General features: G+C 45.6%; 1 long non-coding RNA gene and 1 pseudogene across 1 annotated transcript; one reads left to right on the forward strand and one right to left on the reverse strand.

Moving 5' to 3' along the window:
• Positions 1-3,050: 3,050 nt before the first annotated feature.
• On the reverse strand, positions 3,051-7,778 carry LOC136307616 (uncharacterized). The gene is made up of 3 exons (XR_010725966.1): positions 7,501-7,778; positions 3,853-4,043; positions 3,051-3,162 (listed from the first exon to the last, which is right to left on the reverse strand). It is a non-coding gene; the product is annotated as an uncharacterized lncRNA (long non-coding RNA).
• A 1,219-nt stretch (positions 7,779-8,997) lies between these two features.
• Positions 8,998-16,197, forward strand: LOC136309257 (small ribosomal subunit protein uS8-like; annotated as a pseudogene).
• Positions 16,198-20,048: the final 3,851 nt, after the last annotated feature.

Raw genomic sequence — 20,048 nt, forward strand, 5'->3', positions numbered from 1 at the left:
TGTATTATAACTGGCTTATTTCACTTAGCACAATGTCTTCAAGATTTATCCATATTGTAGCATGTGTCAACTTTCCCTCCTTTTTTTTTTTCATTTTTCTGAAGCTGGAAACGGGGAGGCAGTCAGACAGACTCCCACATGCGCCCGACCGGGATCCACCCAGCATGCCCACCAGGGGGCGATGCTCTGCCCTTCTGGGGCATCACTCTGTTGCATCCAGAGCCGTTCTAGCGCCTGAGGCAGAGCCATCCTCAGCACCCGGGCCAACTTTGCTCCAATGGAGCCTTGGCTGCGGGAGGGGAAGAGAGAGACAGAGAGGAAGGAGAGGGGGAGGGGTGGAGAAGCAGATGGGCACTTCTCCTGTGTGCCCTGGCCGGGAATCAAACCCGGGACTCCAGCACGCCAGGCCGACGCTCTACTGCTGAACCAACCGGCCAGGGCCAACTTTCCCTCCTTTTTAAGAATAGTATTTCTTTATATGTACATATCACACTCTGTTTGTATAAACATCCTGGGATGGGCACTGGGCTTGTTTCCACCTTTTGGCTATTGTGAGTAAGACTGTTATGAACATGGGTGCACATGTCTGTGCTTTTAGCTGTGCTTAAAATTGCCTATAAAGCATTTGTCACCACCTGACATTTTTTTTTTTTTTTTTTTTTTATATTTCTGAAGCTGGAAACAGGGAGAGACAGTCAGACAGACTCCCGCATGCGCCCGACCGGGATCCACCCGGCACGCCCACCATGGGGCGACGCTCTGCCCACCAGGGGGCGATGCTCTGCCCATCCTGGGCGTCGCCATGTTGCGACCAGAGCCACTCTAGCGCCTGAGGCAGAGGCCACAGAGCCATCCCCAGCGCCCGGGCCATCTTTGCTCCAATGGAGCCTTGGCTGCGGGAGGGGAAGAGAGAGACAGAGAGGAAGGCGTGGCGGAGGGGTGGAGAAGCAAATGGGCACTTCTCCTGTGTGCCCTGGCCAGGAATCGAACCCGGGTCCTCCGCACGCTAGGCCGACGCTCTACCGCTGAGCCAACCGGCCAGGGCACCACCTGACATTTTTATTATTACTTTTCCCTCCCAACTGGAATGTGAACTTTCTGAGGTCAGAAACTTTGTTGTGTTCACAGCTGCATCCCAAACAGTGAGAGCTGAGTTGGGCATATGGTGGGTAGTCAAAAATTATTTGCTGAACAAAGAGATAAACAGACTAACGGTCTTGACTCAACCAGAGTCTCCATACTGACTTCTATTCTATTCTGTCGCTGACATTGCTAAGGGAAGGGGGGTTTTGACCGAAGTTTTCAGCTAGATTGTGCCTCATTTTTCCTATCTCTAAAATGGGTGTCTCAGTCTTGCTTTTAGCAATATTTATGAGCCTCCCTGGGAGAGGGACGCAGGCCCAAGGTCACCGTATTTCCTGCAGGAACTCTGGCCAGCCCACTGGAAGTGGCTGAATGTTGCTTTGGAAGACTCTGTCCACAGTTTACACCTGCCAAACAACAACAGCTTAGTTTTCAGGGGTTGTTAAAAATAATTTTTTTGTGAGGTATCATTCAGTGACAAAGTAGTATGCTAAACCATAATGAAATGAAATTGCAATTACACCCAACCTGAGTTGCATCAGTTACCACATTTAAACAATATTTTATGTATAAACTTTCCATAAAAGGTTTACATTGGCCTGACCTGTGGTGGCGCAGTGGGATAAAGCATCGACCTGGAACACTGAGGTTGCTGGTTGGAAACCTTGGGCTTGCCTGGTCAAGGCACATATGGGAGTTGATGCTTCCTGCTCCTCCCCCTTCTCTCTCTCTCTCTCACTCCTCTCTCTCTAAAAAAAAAAAATCAATAGAGGTTTACATAAATTTTACTCAAAACGATGAATCATTTTAATTCAATTTGCATACTATGTTCATGGATTTTTATGAGTTTATTATAACGGGTCATTTTCGGAAGGCTTTTGAAATGGACTCAAAAGAAGTATGGCTTGCTCAACTTGCCAATTTTTAGTATTTCATAGTTGGCTCTCCGAGTGAGTAGGTGTATGACAGCTAGGGACTCCAGAACTAGAGATTCTCATCAAAACCAAAATGTTTAAGCAGAGAGAACAATAGTGAGCGGGAATTCCCTTGCAGGCACCCTTACCTTTCTTAACCTTCTTCATTAGGAGAGCGACAAGCTTCCATTGAGCACCTCCATCTGTGCTCTAAGCGGGTGTATCATACTGGCCAACTTTTTCCTCCCATGTGTCTTTGCACAGAGCCCTAAGCTGGTAATTTGTGAAAGTCGTCGAAGAGGACAAGTGTGTATTCTCATGTATTTAACGACTACACGAGCGTGATAGTGGTTTGTGCTGCTGGATTGTAAAAATCGGCTCTGTCGCTGTGTGCTCTGCTCACCCGTCCTCTTCGGCTGTGTCCCCAGGTCACACTCCCCTCCAGGTGGCCCCTTGCTCTCCTGGTGCGTGGACTTCGCCCCGACCAGCTGACCCAAACGTGGCGTGGCAGGATCTCCTGTGGTTTCCCTCCACCTCAGCGGTCCCTTTGTGAACAGCCTCTTCATTAGCCTCTCATCGACCCTCCTCATTTGGAATGTACTCACTTTTCTCTTGGAGGGTCTCCGCTTGATCCGTAAGGTTGAAGTGACCCGAAGGAAATGACCTCCGCAAACAAGGCAAGATGCGGTCGAAAAGGGCAAAGGATGCAGACTTTCTCTAAAACATTAGACAAGCTAGGAAGCAAAAGGAGGGAGAAGGGAAGAGAGAAAAAGAGGGGAGCAGGAAGGGAGGTAGAGAGAGAGGGGAAAGGAAGCAGATTACTCTAAGTCTTGGCTTTTTCACTGTCAGAGGGATTCTGAGACCCCAAAGCAGCTGGCGAAGGTGAAGGCTGTGGGCACAGAAGAGAGTACGGGGACAGCCACTGCGTGCGGAATGCCTGCTGTGTGCGAGATGCCCGTCTGCGTTCATCTGCTCGGCCGCCACAAAGAAATACCACAGGCTGGGGGGCTTCAGGGACAGATTTTTATTTCTCACAATGCTGGTGGCTGGGAAGCCCAAGGCTGAGGCCCTGGCAAAGTGGGTTTCGCTTTGAAGCCGATTCTCTGGCGTGTAATGTCTGTCGTGTCACCAAGTGCTCACGTGGCTTTTCCTCCGACCATGCGCTCTGGGAGAGGGAGAGAAAAAGCAAGTCCTCTGGTGTCTCTTCTTATAAGGACACCAATCTTACTGGATCAGGGCCCTGCCCGTATGACCTCTTTTAACCTAACTTCCTCAGAGATACCATCTCTGAATCCAGCCACACTGGGTATAGGGCATCAACATGTGAAGTTGGGGGTGCTCTAACATTCAGCATAGAACACCTTAGCTTGCCTGCTTCTCTATATCAGAAGTGCAATTTCGGCCCTGGCTGGTTGGCTCAGTGGTAGAGCATCGGCCTGGCGTGCAGGAGTCCCGGGTTTGATTCCCAGCCAGAGCACACAGGAGAAGCACCCATCTGCTTCTCCACCCCTCCCCCTCTCCTTCCTCTCTGTCTCTCTCTTCCCCTCCCGCCACCGAGGCTCCACTGGAGCAAAGTTTGCCTGGGTGCTGAGGATGGCTCCTTGGCCTCTGCCCCAGGCGCTAGAATGGCTCTGATTGCGGCAGAGCGATGCCCCAGATGGGCAGAGCATCGCCCCTGGTGGCGTGCCGGGTGGATCCCGGTCGGGCGCATGTGGGAGTCTGTCTGACTACCTCCCCGTTTCCAGCTTCGGAAAAATACAAAAAAAAAAAAAAAAAGAAGTGCAATTTCCAGGAACAGGAGAGAGGTAAAGGAGTAAGGCAGGGAAGGGGAACAGCCACTATGAAGGCAAGTTACCAAGCTTGACCTCTGCTTGCTATCAACTTTGATTCTGGGGACCATCTTCTGAGATGCCAAATAATCATTTCCTGGGACACGTTCAGAGGAGGGACGTGTCCCGTAGGTTGGTGCCTGTGTGAAGTTGGTAGGGGTCCACATAGAGCTGATGGCTGCAGTGATAGCTGACGCTGGAGAAGGTGAAGATCAATCTAGAAATGCAAGAACAGGAGCCACACGTTAAGTCGCGTGGAACAACAGTCCTTCAAATCACGGACTAAGCTCAGTGAAAACCCGGATGGATTTTGTGTTAGTGTTTTATTGTCTGCAACTGCTCATTCCTCCTTTTAATAAAAAAAAGGATTAGTCTTCCCTATTCATTGCATGTGACTTCATGCTGCCACCCCCCCCCCCATAAGCCGGCAGGGTGTACTGCCAGCCCTCGTTGCCAGGCTGGGCCAGCGGAGCAGTTGTGACTTGCACGTTCTAGCGGAGGCTTTGTCTGTGATTGCTGGCCTCGGCCCTCTGCCTCTGATGGCCCTTCCCAGATCAGGGTTGCTGACAGCATAAAACAAGCCAGTCAACAAAACCATCACATTTCATGTGAATAGCACATGTTCTCATTTACAATAGATAATCTGAGATTGAGAAGACATGGAGAGCAACTTGCCGTGACCACATGGAGAGCGATGTATAACCGTGTTTCTTACTGTAATGAAATGAGCCTTTTGGAGTTGTCTGTTATGCAGCAAAGCGGACTATATACAGAAGTCAATCAAAATCCTTAAAATTAAAACAATCATTCTCTTTAATATGAGCCATTAAACCCAGTGCTCATAGAAACAACAGGGAATGTATCCAAGAGGAAAGTATTATCTTTGTCAGTAGGAATTGAATCTTCAACAAAGAAGTAAGCAAACACTCACATTCGTGTGGTCCATTCTATTGTTATTCCTAATTAGTTGCTACTTTTCCTGCCAAGTCTTCTCCCACATGCCGCTGACATCAGGTGTGACCATGGGGCTGTTCACATGGGAAATGTGAATATAACTGACATATGGCCTTTCTTAGCCATAGAAAATTTGATGAGGATAATTACAACTGAAAAGGTTTTCAGAAACTGAAGACACAGCCAGAGAGCTACACTTCTAGGGAATACGGACTCCGCATTGTTGGACTTTGAAATGAGAGGTGTCACCAGGAGAAGGTCTTCAGCCTGGCCCCCAGGGGCCTCACGGGTAGTAGTTCCCTTATATAATTTTTTGTCTTACTTGGGCACATCCAGAAAGTTTATCTTACTAACATGACAGATTGATTAGCTACACAGAGAAAAAATGGCTGATGCTAATACAATCGAAAAGAGCCCAGAGTATACATAAGATCATTGGTACCTTACTTTATGAAGTGCAATAATATCCTTTCTGGAGCCAGAATTTTCCTCTCTCGTTCCTCCCCAAAGAGCATACCTTCCTGTCCAACAAGGCACCTGAGAAACCGATTGTGAAACCTCTGGGTAAATGTAGAAATGTGAGGAAAAGAGCACCCCAGCCCAGTGGAGCCAGAGCACCACGTGGGTTCAAAGGACACCACTTGACTGTGTGTATCCATTGGAACCATCCACCTTTCTGCTTTATAGAGCTAATCCACTCTCAGTTCTGCCTCTCAGACCCCCTTTTCTCTGTGTTCCATTGTTGAACACTGCCCCCCTCACGGACACTTTCTTAGATATGTTTACAGCATAAACCAGTTGCAATTATGCATCTGCTCCTCTAGGACCCGGCAGGTCTTTTGATTCCTAGTTCAGAGGCCAAATGGGCAAAGCGTGGATTTCAGAGCCAGACAGACCTGGTTACAAATCTAATCTCTGTCATTTAAATGGATATAGATGGAGTATGGGTGTTTCTTAACCATTCTGAGTCTCTATCTGCCCATTAGGGTTATTGGGAAGATAAAAAATAAATCTGATTCTACCTACTGGTACACAACAGATGTACGATTCTTTCAATTTCTATTTCTTTTAAAGCACAATGCAAAATACTCTTACGATGATGACAAAAACAATAATGTTGAATAAGGGGACCTTGTCACCAGTGCTATACTAGGAACTCTAGCCTTTTAACAAAATCATCATTCGCTACTCCTTTTCTTGTCCTCTGTGTTGCTCTATCTAAGCCTGAGTTTTCTGTAGCGGGTAGAGATTTTCTGTAGCTCAGATAGCTCTTGATGCTGATGAAACCTCCACATCCTATTCTGATCTTGTAATTACCAAGCCTCTTATCTCTACAATTGGCTTCTTTCTGAAGTACCTTTTCCATTATCTCTCTGCTGTGATCAAGAGATTACAATGGCTCTTCAGTGTGTATCAGTTGGAGAGATTAACCCTCCACTCCCCGGTCCCAGAGTCAGCTCTCCAGTCTATGTTTCTTTTTGTTTGTTTGTTTGTTTGTTTTTTGCATTTTTATGAAGCTGGAAACGGGGAGGCAGTCAGACTCCCACATGTGCCCGACCGGGATCCATCCATCCGGCACGCCCACCAGGGGGCGATGCTCTGCCCATCCAGGGCGTCACTCTGTCGCGACCAGAGCCACTCTAGCGTCTGGGGCAGAGGTCAAGGAGCCATCCCCAGCGCCTGGGCCATCTTTGCTCCAATGGAGCCTTGGCTGCGGGAGGAGAAGAGAGAGACAGAGAGGAAGGAGAGGGGGAGGGGTGGAGAAGCAGATGGGCGCTTCTCCTGTGTGCCCTGGCCGGGAATCGAACCCAGGACTTCTATACACCTGGCCGACGCTCTACCACTGAGCCAACCGGCCAGGGCCCCAGTCTATGTTTTGTTAGGAGAATTCACCTTCTCTTTCTAACTCTCCACCTGACATCTCCATTCAGCCCACTTCTGGGCATGAACAGGCCACATCTCAGTACTGATGTCCTTTATGTAAACTCTGTTAATGCTCCTCTCTGGGTTGAACAAGGATTCTTTCCTTATTTTCCTTCATCTAAATCCAACACCAGCCAAACCAAAGCTCAAGCCTATATAATTCATATCTGTTTTGCTTTGAAAGAATTTTCCCAGAATATTCTATTACCTGACTGTTTCTCTTCACCTCTGAGCTTAATCAGACCTACAAGAAATAATAGGTACTTAATAAGTATAGAAATAAATCACTATTTTAATGATTAGTAAGCCACAGAACTGTCTACCACAAAACTTCAACACCAAAATATTTTAACTTCAGTCTGTGAAGCTTTTGCTTAATTGATATGTGCTTTCTGCAGAGTTAATTTTGTTTTAAAGTCATGTAAAGTCAGACTACTCAAGAAGTTTCCAAGAATTTGCAATCAAAGCTACATAAAGAATGATTAAAATGTGGATAGTTTCATAAGAATCATGTGGTGAAGGAGAGAGATAATTGTACAGCTTAGTTTCCAGATTGGTGAAGGGTTACTTCCCTGAAATGTGACCTTCCTGTCTTTTGGAACCTGACATAATTGTGTACATAAATATACACCTCACACAAGGGGAGAGAGTAGCATCCAACCACAATGTGTGCCAGTAACCACTACCATGTTCTTCAGATCTTAAAAAAACACATAATTTTAAGTGTAAATATGTTATCTAATTTATTTTTAAAATACAAATACTGTACAAAGCACAGTACCCCATAGCATACATACCTTCTTCCGAATGCTGACTTGCATCAGTGGATGGGACAGTAGTTAATGAGCTTCCATAAGAGACTGAGGAAACAAAATAGTTGCAGACTGGGTTCTCCCCGGAGCTCACTGCGGAACAGGACCAAGTGGCATGAATAACATCTTTATTGTTCCACACTCCCATGATTTTACAGCATGGAAGTCACAGGCATTCAAGCATGCAGTCTGAATACTTCCAATTCAAGGTGTCCTGAGCCTAAGCTAAGGGCGATTTTAATTGAGCCCAACATTTAGCTCTGAGTTTCATGGCAGCCAAGAACAAATGATGATTTATGTGTCTTTTTGTTATTTGACATTTAAAAAGTCGCCAGCTCTTTTAGAGACAAACTTCTTTCCGGCGTCAAACTGTGAGAAAGGCTGGCCCTGGGACACTGAGCCCCTAAAGCAGGGACTTCGACAGAAATTTTAAAAACATGGCCTTACTTGTCAAGAGACAAGAACATACTGTACCAAGATGATTCCGTAAAACATTCTGACAGGGTGCTCACGCAATCCATCTTCAGAGCCGTCTGATGCAGCCGTAGGAAGAGGAGGGCGCTAAGAGGACTGAGAGGGCTGTTGGTCGTTAAAGCTGAAAACAGGGTTAAAGAGCAGTTCACATCTGAGGGTCAGGAGGTCAAGTTAGGAAAGCCGTTGTCTCCCTTATCACTTTTTCTGATTTTCTTTAGTTCTTTATTGGTTTATTTGTGGGTTAAAAAGTAAATACTTGATGTAACATTTTGTTATCATAAATAAATGAATAATTTTAAATACCAGATGGTCCTTCAGTGTTTACTTCCGGGTTCAGGTTAGGTATTTCTATTCTGAAACTATATTTGGCCACAGGGGCTCTTGTACGAGAACCTCTCTCATGTTAATAATGCAGGGCACTGGCTTCAGCCAAGGACAGCGCTGGAGGATGACCTTTGGTCTGGGATGAATTGTTTCTGGAACGTGTCTCCTCTTTCCTCTGGGGCCGCACTTTCTCAGTGGACTTTCTCAGTTTAACTGCCTCTATCACCTCCCAATCTGGACCACCGAAACAGACCATACAGAGTCTGAACTCTACCCCAACCTCGACTAAAACAATCTTTCTCTGACTCCCCTGAGCATGCATTCATTCATCCATTCATCTGATGAGAGTTAATGCAGCATCTTTGCTGAGCTGGATTCTCTTCTAGATCCTGTGCAACCGGGATGAATGAGGCAGACTCCTAGATTCTGTCCCTCCTGGAACTGTCATTTTAGTAGATGGCAATACACTAAACACATAAATGTGAATGAGTTATTGTTAGCATAAGGACAATTAGAGACTGTTTAGTGTGTACAAGAGGAACTTACAAACATTAAGGGAGAATAAGAAGAAATGATTATAGAAAAATACAAATAACAAGATATTAAAACGTGAAGTTCTTAAAGTATAGTTTTTTTAAAATAACCATCCTCTAGGTCTTTCCACCATCTTTCCGTGCTGCCATAATGGTGCACATGGCTGGCTGTCTTGCTGATGCGCTCAAGAGTATCCAGAAAATGCCAGAAAGAGAGGTAAACGTCAGGCTCTTACTAGGCTGTGCTCTGAAGTCATCTTCCAGTTTCTGTGACGGTGAAGCATGTTACATTAGTGAATTTGAAATTATTGATGATCATAGAGCTGGGAAAATTGTTGTGAACCTCATGGGTGGGTTACACGAGTGTGGAGTCATCAGCCCTAGATTTGATGTGCAACTCAAACACCATTATATAGAAAAATGGCCGAACACTGTGCTTCCTTCCCATCCATTTGGTTTCATTGTACTGAAAACCTCGGCGGGCATCTTGAACCATAAAGAAGCAAGACAAAAACACATGGGAGGGAAAATCCTGGGTTTCTTTCTCTGGAGGTGTAATACATACATGCAAATAAAATGCCTCAATGGACTTTGGCTCAAAAAATAAAATAAAACGACCATCCTCTAGCTTCAGAGGGTTGGCTCTTTGTCACCAGCCTGTCTTTGTGCTGTGTGGTCTCAAGCCATCTTGCCGTTTTCACCCTCAAAAGCTGTTCTAATGCTTGTCTTGTCTGCTCGACTCAATATTTTTCTCTTTTCAAGCATCATTGCTAAGAAGCCCTCAATTTCAAACGTCAATGACCCGGTAAATTACCTAATGCAATCTCTAGCTCCACCAATCACTAGCACAAGCTCAGAATGCTCCAGTGGAAAATGTTACTTGGGGCATGTCACCACCAGGGACTTGGAAATGAGGAAAAAAATATCAAGTGAGAATGAAGGAAAAATAAAAACTCCAAGGGATTAGAACAGAGATATGCAAATCTCTTTGAGGACTCAGTCTGGTGAAAGACTCTAATAACACAACAGAGGATGTTTGCTTATCTAAATGTGCCGCTATAATGGGGGGGGCAGCAAAGAGGGTCAAAAAACAACAGTCAGAAAGGCTGGTGCCAGCAGTGCCATCCAGGGACAGGATGCAGGGTCAACACCTGGCAGGTGGACCAGCCAATTATAAAAATGAAGGAAATGAGACAATCACATCCATATGCTATTAAACACTTGAACCATAACTTCCCTTTCTCTGAATCTATATTGATCAAAAAATATTCTGTGATTTGGTTTTCCATGACCTACATGAACTTGGGGGTCACTTGTCAGTTATATTTCGTACTGAAATGAATGAATTGTTATTTTGATTAATACGATTCAATGCATTGTCAGTCCTTTCCCCAAGTTTGATCAAATCTGGAACATTAACCAAATCTAATTATTAAGTCCCAAAAATCTGTGGGTTGCATTGATAGTTCATTTGATCATTCACTTATTCAATCAAATGTTTTAGAAAACTTCGTATAGTCCGATCACTGTGCTTAGGAATATAGCATTGAGCAAAATAGACATAATCCTGACAGTGAGAGAGCTTTCAACCCAAGTAAGATCTGATAAAGATTTTTCTGGCATCAATGGTTAGAGAAAAAAAAAATGTTGAGTCCAAAGAAGTGATTGGGTTCAGAAAGGCATTCTGGAGTGCTCTGTGTCTAAACAGAGACTAGAATTAGGAATTTGTGCAGCAAATGGGGCAGGAAGAGGGAGGAGATAGTGAAAGGCTTGAGGGGAAAGAGAGGCAGGATGAGAGGAGGGAAGAGAAGGTTCAGTTGTAAATGCTGGGGGAGGCAAAACAGGACAGACCAAAGGCCTGGTGCTCAAGATGTAAGAGGTTGGGGCTCTCCACTTAGGGTGGTGAGGAGCCACTGCATAGCTGAGCAGTGAGCTGGCATGATCAGATTTGCATTTTGGAGAGGAATCGTTGGCCATGGAGTAACAGACTAGGGAAGAGAGAGGGGTGAGAGTGGACAGAACAGGGGTGGGAGTAGCAGGGAGGCCAATCTAAAGGCAGGTGTATATTGCATGAGAAACAGTGGTGACCCAAGGTAGAAACAGTGGAGGCTAAGGGAGAAGTGAATGGATTTGGAAGGCACTTCAGAGGTGGAAAGGAGAGGGTTTGCAGAAGGATTGAGGATGAGTGGATAGAGAGGGAGATGGCAGGGTTGAGCACAGGCAGGCTCCCGTGTTGGGCAGAACTTCTTGACCTAGATACTGGCCTTCCATTTAGACTTCCCTTGGACATACACTAAAGGAGAAAGATGTGTACATTTGACGAGAAGGGTCACCTCTCAACAGAGAACACAGAGGAAAGAGCAAAGCTCGAGACGGACAGAAGAGACCAGTCCATTTTAGGACTTGCCTACCCTTCCTTCAACCAGGAAGCAACTGAACACACTGGAATGGAAACACCTGGAGAAAGTCACTCTCTGCTTCTCTACCCAGGGCTCCAGGAGACAGAAACTTGCCGATAGTGAGAGGCCAAACAGCAGAACAAAAGCTGGACATTTACAACATGTTCTGTAATTTCTCCCTTTGTTCCTCTTTATATTCACATTCCTCCCAGAACATCTGTCTTCAACATGCAGCATCTCCTCTCCTCCTTTATTTCATTGCCCTCATTACCACCTCGGCCATCGGTTGATCTCATACTGTCCTTTCCTGTAGGTCTCATTCAGTCCTTTTCACGGCAACAGAGCTATTTGATAGATGTGAAGAGACTTCTGTTTTCTATTTCCTCATCTCTCCTTGCTCAGCCCCTCACATCTCATCCATGTAGTTTATGTCAGGGTCTCCTGTGCCCTGCACATCATTCTGTGCTCAACCCACCTGCTCGCCAAGCAGCATTTAACACGATAACAATGTATTTTCCTTCTTGGAACTCCCGTCCTTTGGCCATTACATATCAGGTGTCCTTAATGCTCTGCCCTGACCTCTGTTCTCATTCCCTGCTCTCCTAGGTCAGTCTCACTTCCGCCAATAGCTTCAGTCAGTATCTATATTCTAATGGCCCCCAAAGTGATGTCTCTAGCCCAAGCTTCTCTTCTCACCTCCAGATCTTGCCTACTTTACTTCTCTACTTGCATGTCTCAAAAGTTTTTCAAGCTCCACAGTTTCAAGACTGAATTTGTTGTCTTTCTAGCCAAGGCTGGTCCTCGTCCATTGCTCCCCAGCTCAGAGACAGGACCCACCATGCTGGTGAACAAGCAGGAACCTATGCGGTGTTGTCAACCTATCCCTTTTCGCCTTCCAAGTTCAATACAACATAATTCTGCTGATTTAACGTGAGGAACAGCTCTTGATTTTCCTCCACTGTCACATTCTAGTCTAAACAACCTCTAAGGAATTTCAGTGAAACCAAGTAGCATCCAGACGTTCTGAGGTCCCCTTCTCTTGAAGCGATACTCCTACCCTCAGATTTAGCTAGTACCAGTGGTCATGGGTTTTTGTCACATGTAATAATGAACCACTGGATAACAATGAAGTGATGTTCAATGACTTTGTAGTAAGAGCAAAATAAAAATTTGCAAAACTGTAATATCTAAGTTCTTGCCTTAGTCCATGGTTACATTTTACTGAAATTGTATTCTGAAAGAGACTGACATTTGAAAAACTTCAGTGTGTACTTGACAACTATTAATTATTTCGTGGCAAGTGAGGAAGATTGTAAAAGATTAAAACAGGCTGAAAATATATAGTACACAGAGCAGAGTTTTAAAAAGGGCATGCGCCCATAAACAAAAATTGGTTGCAAAGTCTTACTGTACGTACGCTCCATTTAAAGCTAAGGGAAAAGTAAATACCAAGTGGGAACAATACAAACAGCTTCAAATAAGCAACTAGGATCTTCAAACGCACCGCATTGGCAATGCAGTCACAGGGCACAAGTAGCACATATAATTAAACAGTCTTTTCATATCTTAAGCGCTCTCTTGAGAGAGGTCATCCAATGCGTAGGAGTAGTTTAGACGTGGAAAATCTCTCTCCCCAAGCAGGGCAGCCTGGGCGGCCAAAACGCTTCATTATCACAATGAACGGCTAACCATAAGTAACCATGACAACAGCCTTTATAATAGTTAGCAGTGCCTCTTAGAAAAGAATATAGTTCAAGGTCAAACTCTACATTTGTGCAGAGGCCTTATTCTGTGCCTCTGCACAAACTTGTCGTTGAACAGCAGCCAAAACCGAGGCTCTTTCAACCTTGAAGGTGTTTGCCAAACGGCGCTGCCAGCTTACCTCCCCAGGGTTCTGCCAGGACCTCCTGTTGCTGTCTTTTCCGCTTGGATGGCCAGGGTTCCTCCTGGAAACAGCTCTGTTGGGACCAGAACTGGGATGGTAGCCATGAAATCCTCTCCTGAGTCTTTACCTCATTGAGCCGAGTGGCCCATCGGCTGCGAACAAGTCCCTGGCTGGAGAATTCCTTCACAGAGCTGGGAGGGGGGAAGGACGTTCTGAGCTTCCTTCCAAATCGTCTTCTGTATCTGTGGTCTCTTTGATTGCACATTCCTATCAAAAATTTTTTGCGTATGTATCCCCAATATATATTTTTATAAATTATAAATATAATTATACGCCCAAATCTATTAAGTCTACGATGCAGATTAAATAAATGTTAATTTTATATATTATGTAGATTAAATATGAAATAGATTATGTATATATTAAATGGAAAAGCTTAATACATTTTTTCAGGAAGAGTGGATCTAATATTTTCCTTCCACTCTTTGGCAGACTGTTTTGCACACCTCCTAAGTTGCTGACGCTGCATTTTGAAGATCCGCGCTATTCACGTTTGCCAGAGCCAACATTCTGAAATACAAATCTCTCTGGGTGTAAAATCCTTCAATGGCACCACATTGCGCTGGGGGTCAAGTCCAAATCCCTTGACATGGGTATTAACGTCAGGCTGGCTCTGGTCTCGCGCTTTACCACCCGCAATCTAGAACCACAGTGTTTGTCTTCTCTCTGTGCCGTCATTTCCTCTCTGCCGGGGCTTGGCACGACTCTTCCCTCTCCATAGCAATCCCGTTCCCCACACAGTCTTCTTCATAACTGCGATTTCCAGAAAGTTCCCTGGATCTCTTCCTCCACGTCTGACCCCATCAGGATTTGGAACCGGCGCATGCGTCCCCACCAGAACAGGGTTTGTTCTTTACGTGACCCACACTATAGCTCATTACTGGCGAACTTGCTGGACCTTGCGAGTTTAAAAGGTGCTGGTATGGAGGAGGATCCCCACCGCATTCTTCATTAAAGGGCTCCCCACGCTGGTGCTGGAAGCTCAGGAGAAGAAAGAACTCTCCTTTTCCTTTTCCTCCTGACTTCTTCTCCCTTCCCGTTGTGTCTGGGTCACACTGTGGTCTCGTGGCAACGACTTTTATAAATCACTTGATTTTATAGTCGACTCGGTCCACACAGACACACACGCATGCACACATATGTACTTGTATGCACATACCATTTGCCTCTTTCTCAAGAAGGCCCACTTATTTACTACACTAGAAAGCCCGGCGGTCATACGAAATGACCGCTGTTCAAGATATTATAAATTGTAATTAAAATGATTTGTGCAAAGATGTCTGCTAATTCAAACTGAATTACTCAGGGCAGGTGGCGAGGACGCCCCTTTGCTTACTGCCCCACGGGGTTTCCCTCTTCTACTTGCTTAATTGCTTAGAGTGCAATGAAGGAAACCACTGGCGGTACATTTCTTAAGAGCCAAGGCTAGCTCAATAAATAAAGGTGATTTAAATAATAAAATGTTAATTCACATGTCAAAGATCTCTTTGTACACAACATTTCTTGTGTAGATCTTTCCATCATTTTTAAGCTCGCCTTGCAGAGGACCATCAGTTATTTTTAATTTTACGTTCGTTCTTTCAAGAACTCTTGAACAGGCAACATAAAGTTGATCGTGTCCAAATGCAGGCTCAGGTACAAAAATGCCAACACGCTTAAGCGTTTGGCCCTGAGACTTATTGATGGTCATAGCAAAGGCAAGTTTTACAGGAAATTGTCTACGTCTCAATTGAAACGGCAACCCTGTTTGAGATGGAGCCAAATCAATTCTTGGAATGACATGTATTAATATTTCACCTTTAGAGGAGCCAGTCAAAGACTTAGCTATTATGACATTATTTTTCAATTGGAGAACCTCTAGTCTTGTACCATTGAAAGACCCCTTCTGGTGTTAAGATTTCTTAACAGCATAATAATTGCTCCAATCTTTAACCTCAATTTGTGAGGTGGCATGCCAGAAGGCGGGACTATTTGAATGCCGTGGCAACTTCACCCCATTGGCTAGTACAGTTATGCAAGCAACCAATAAACTATCGGCAACAAACAGACACTTAAGCCGCATATAATAAAGATTTATAATTACAGCTAACACCCCTCTGACTCCTGAACCCCCTGACATCGCTCCACTTCACCTTTTCCATCAAGCCTTGGCCATACTAAATAATTGAGTTCGTTATGTCTATTTTTATGATCTGAATCTTTACACCAGACCACAAACTCCTGGAGAGCAGGGATCTTTGTCCACATTGTTCACTTATTCATCCCAAGTGTCCAGAACAGTGCCTGGCACGTTGAATGTCCTCAACAAGTATTTAAGCAAATGAATGACTTATACTGAAATCAATGTTCCATGAAACTTAGCCTTACTGTGTGGGATGCACGCATGCCTTTTCTCATCTATTTAAGAACATTGACCAAGTTATACTAATGGGTCAAAACCTGAAGTTTCAAAAACACTGACCCGGGCTGTTCTTTCAGGAGCCTGTGTCAGGGGACCTTGATAGGACTGGAGAGAAAGTACCGTGTGGGCGAGGAACCTTTAAGGGGGTGCTGAAGAATTTACAGCAGAGAGTGGGTGTGGGGGAGGTCAGGGCATCCCAGATGGAGAAGTGCATCCAACAGCGTCCTGGGGGTTTGCGAATATACCCTTGAATTCTTTGACACTCTTCCCTCCAGGAGGTGCAGCCTCATTTCCCTCCCCTGGAGTAAGGCCCGACTCAGAGCTCAGTCTAATGAACAGAGTGTGGTGAAGCTGGCAGGGTGTGGCTTCCACGTGCAGGAGGAAAAAGTACTGTGGCGTCTCCTTGTTTTCTCTTTCAGATCACCGATCACGGGGGATGCCAGTTGCTGTGTCATGAGGACAGTCAAGCGGTCTGATGGAAAGGCCCGCCTCACAAGGGACTGGGACTTGCTGCCAACAGCCACGCGAGCGCGCCATCTTGGAAGCCTTCAGTCAAGCCCTCAGATGACAGCAGCCCTGGATGGCATCTTGGCTGCAGCCTCCTGAGCCACACCATCCAACCAAACCACGCTTGACTTCTGACCCCAGGGACTGTGAGGTCAAAAGTGTTCGTTGCCCTGGCTGGATAGCTCAGTTGGTTAGACTCTAACCGTTAGAGCATCATCCGGAAACACAGAGGCTGCCGGGTTCGGTCCCCGGTCAGGGCACATGCAAGAACAGTTCAATGTTTCTGTCGCTTTCTCTCTTTTGCTTCCTCTCTCTATTGATTTTAGCAAAAGAGAGAGAGAAAGAGAGAGAGAGAGAGAGAGAGAGAGAGAGAGAGAGAAACACCAGCTTCTTCTCTCTGAAATCAATAAACATTTTTTTTTCTTTTTTTTCATTTTTCTGAAGCTGGAAATAGGGAGAGACAGTCAGACAGACTCCCGCATGCGCCCGACCGGGATCCACCCGGCACGCCCACCAGGGGCGACGCTCTGCCCACCAGGGGGCGGTGCTCTGCCCATCCTGGGCGTCGCCATGTTGCGACCAGAGCCACTAGCGCCTGAGGCGGAGGCCACAGAGCCATCCCCAGCGCCCGGGCCATCTTTGCTCCAATGGAGCCCTGGCTGCAGGAGGGGAAGAGAGAGACAGAGAGGAAAGCGCGGCGGAGGGGTGGAGAAGCAAATGGGCGCTTCTCCTGTGTGCCCTGGCCGGGAATCGAACCCGGGTCCTCCGCACGCTAGGCCAATAAACATTTTTTTTAAAAGCAAAAAAAAAAAAATCTTAAAAAATGTTTGTTGGCCCTGGCCGGTTGGCTCAGCGGTAGAGCGTCGGCCTGGCATGCGGGGGACCCGGGTTCGATTCCCGGCCAGGGCACATAGGAGAAGCGCCCATTTGCTTCTCCACCCCACCCTCCTTCCTCTCTGTCTCTCTCTTCCCCTCCCGCAGCCAAGGCTCCATTGGAGCAAAGATGGCCTGGGCGCTGGGGATGGCTCCTTGGCCTCTGCCCCAGGCGCTAGAGTGGCTCTGGTCGCAGCAGAGCGATGCCCCGGAGGGGCAGAGCATGGCCCCCTGGTGGGCAGAGCATCGCCCCTGGTGAGCGTGCCGGGTGGATCCCGGTCGGGCGCATGCAGGAGTCTGTCTGACTGTCTCTCCCCGTTTCCAGCTTCAGAAAAATACAAAAAAAAACCCCCAAAACAATAAAAAAAAATGTTTGTTGTTTTAAGCCAATAGGTTTTGGAGTAATTTTTAATGCAAAAACAGATCGTTCATATAAGTGTAAGCTGTTTTAAAAGGAATTCACTCTTTTTTTTTTCTTGTGGGAGAGATAGAGAGAGTCAGAGAGAGGGACAGATAGGAACAGACAGACAAGAAGGGAAAGAGATGAGAAACATCAATTCGTTGCGGTTCCTTAGTTGTTCATTGATTGATTTCTCATATGTGCCTTGACCATGGGGCCTTCAGCAGACCGAGTAACCCCTTGCTCGAGCCAGCGACCTTGGGCTCAAGCTGGTGAGCCTTGCTCAAACCAGATGGGCTCACGCTCAAGCTGGCGAACTCGGAGTCTCAAACCTGGGTCCTCCACATCCCAGTCCAACACTCTAACCACTGTGCCTCTGCATGGTCAGGAAAAAGGCATTCACTCTTATGATATAATTTTTATGTGTAGGAAATGAAACAAAATTGTTTTTATAATACAAACTAAAATGTAAAGCTTGTGAAGCTATTCTTGGCTGGTGGGCGGTTCAAAGATGGAATCTTGGTTTAGACTGCCGTTGCAAAAGCTGGAGCTGCTGCTTTTCGTGAATAAGTTTTCACAGATTTTTGATCCTTTACGAGGAATCCTTGGCCAAAGATGAAGGGAGGCCTCTTCCCCTGCCAGAAATTAACCTTAAAACAAAAAACAAAAAACAAAAACGTAAGTGGAGCATTCAGCACTCTAGGAAAGAGGAATCAATCAAAAGGATTTTTCCACTTTGTTTTTTTTCTCCCTACACTTTCAGATGCAGAAGTTTGGATTGGGTTCATCTTACTTCTCAGTTGATGGCACTTTCATGGTGGGCCATGAAATGCTCCCTCTTGACTTACTAAGTTCTCATATCCCCACTCCCATTGGTTGTCACAGACAATCATTCTGGTGTGTTTGCTGTGAATTCTTTTACTTCAGTGATGTCATAATGGGTGCTTTAAGAACTGCATGGTACTCCAGACATTTCCCCATGTTTTCTCTCTCATGTATTACTCTATACCTGCGAGCTTTCAGTGTTGCCGTGGGTACCAGTGCTTCCTCGTATTTCCTTACCCATCGGCTCATGGATGGTCACCCAGATTGTCTGCACCTCCCTTTACTGGAAGCCACACTAATAATATTCTCACTACACCTGTGAGAGAAGTCTCTAAGTAAGATGGGACAACTTGATCATGGGACACACACAATCTTTTTTTTTTTTACAGAGACAGAGAGAGAGTCAGAGAGAGGGATCGATAGAGACAGACAGACAGGAACGGAGAGAGATGAGAAGCATCAATCATTAGTTTTTCGTTGCGACACCTTAGTTGTTCATTGATTGCTTTCTCATATGTGTCTTGATCATGGGCCTTCAGCAGACCGAGTAACCCCTTGCTTGAGCCAGCGACCTTGGGTCCAAGCTGGTGAGCTTTGCTCAAACCAGATAAGCCCACGCTCAAGCTGGCGACCTCGGAGTCTCAAATCTGGGTCCTCCGCATCCCAGTCCGACGCCCTATCCACTGAGCCACCGCCTGGCCAGGCAGGATGCACACAATCTTGATTTGACCTAATGCTAGTAGGTTTTTTTCTGGAGTGTCTATATCTTTCATACAGTACCAAGACATGGTACATGAGGATTCCTGCATTCCCCTGTGCCCAGCTTTCCAGTTGCCCCATCTATGGATATAAATTGATACCTCATTATTTTATTTATGGTTCTCTGTTACTAAGGAATTTGAATATTGCTTTATCTGCTTGTGAGTTACACAGCACTTGTCTTTTTGGATTGCATATTCCAATCTTTTGTGCATTTACCATTGTGTTTCTTCTCTTGTTGATATGCAAGAGCTTCTAAAAACAGTCAATATAGTAATGGAATTAGTTCATCTTAATACAAAAAACTAATATTGGCCGCGGCCAGTTGTCTCAGTGGATAGAGCTTGGGCCCGGCATGTGGACATCCCAGGTTTGATCCTCGGTCAGAGCACACAGGAGAAGCCACCCTCTGCTTCTCTTCCCTTCCCTCTTCCCCTTCTCACCCTCTTCCTTCTCATAGCCAGTGGCTCGATAGGTTTGAGTGTGGCCCTGGGTGCTGAGGATAGCTTGGTGGAGTCAAGTATTGGCCCTAGATGGGTGTTGTTGGGTGGACTCTGGTCAGTGCATATGCGGAAATCTGCCTCTCGTCTCTCCTTCTCTCACTTAAACAAACAAACCAACCAACCCTAATATTTTCTTTAACTTTATGATCTGTTAGTTTTCTCGTGGTGTTCTCTGTTGAATAGATATCTTCAATTCATCTCTAAGTCACAGAGATATTCTCCTACATTATCTCTGTTAACTGCATGGCTCTTCTCATTAACAGGTGAGGGCTTTCATCCGTATGGAGTCTGCCTTAGTATATGATCTAAGGTTCAAATTTCATTTTATTTCTTTTCATAGAGCCCTTTTATTTTCTCTGCAGTTGACTGTCACAGACACCAGTTTCTCAACCCTCTGCTGGTTTATTTCTTTTTGTCTTAAAAGTCCAAATACGGAAGGTTCCTTCTGTCTTAGGAGTAAACACAGAAGTTCATCTATGGTCAGGCTGAGAGACTGATAACTGGTCCCTGTCTTCCTGAGTGAGCTCCTGACACTTAAAAAAAAATAACAGGGATTAATGGCAGCAATGACATCCAATTAGAACCTTTTC

Source organism: Saccopteryx bilineata, chromosome 6 (assembly GCF_036850765.1).
Source record: "Saccopteryx bilineata isolate mSacBil1 chromosome 6, mSacBil1_pri_phased_curated, whole genome shotgun sequence".
Lineage (NCBI taxonomy): Eukaryota > Metazoa > Chordata > Mammalia > Chiroptera > Emballonuridae > Saccopteryx > Saccopteryx bilineata.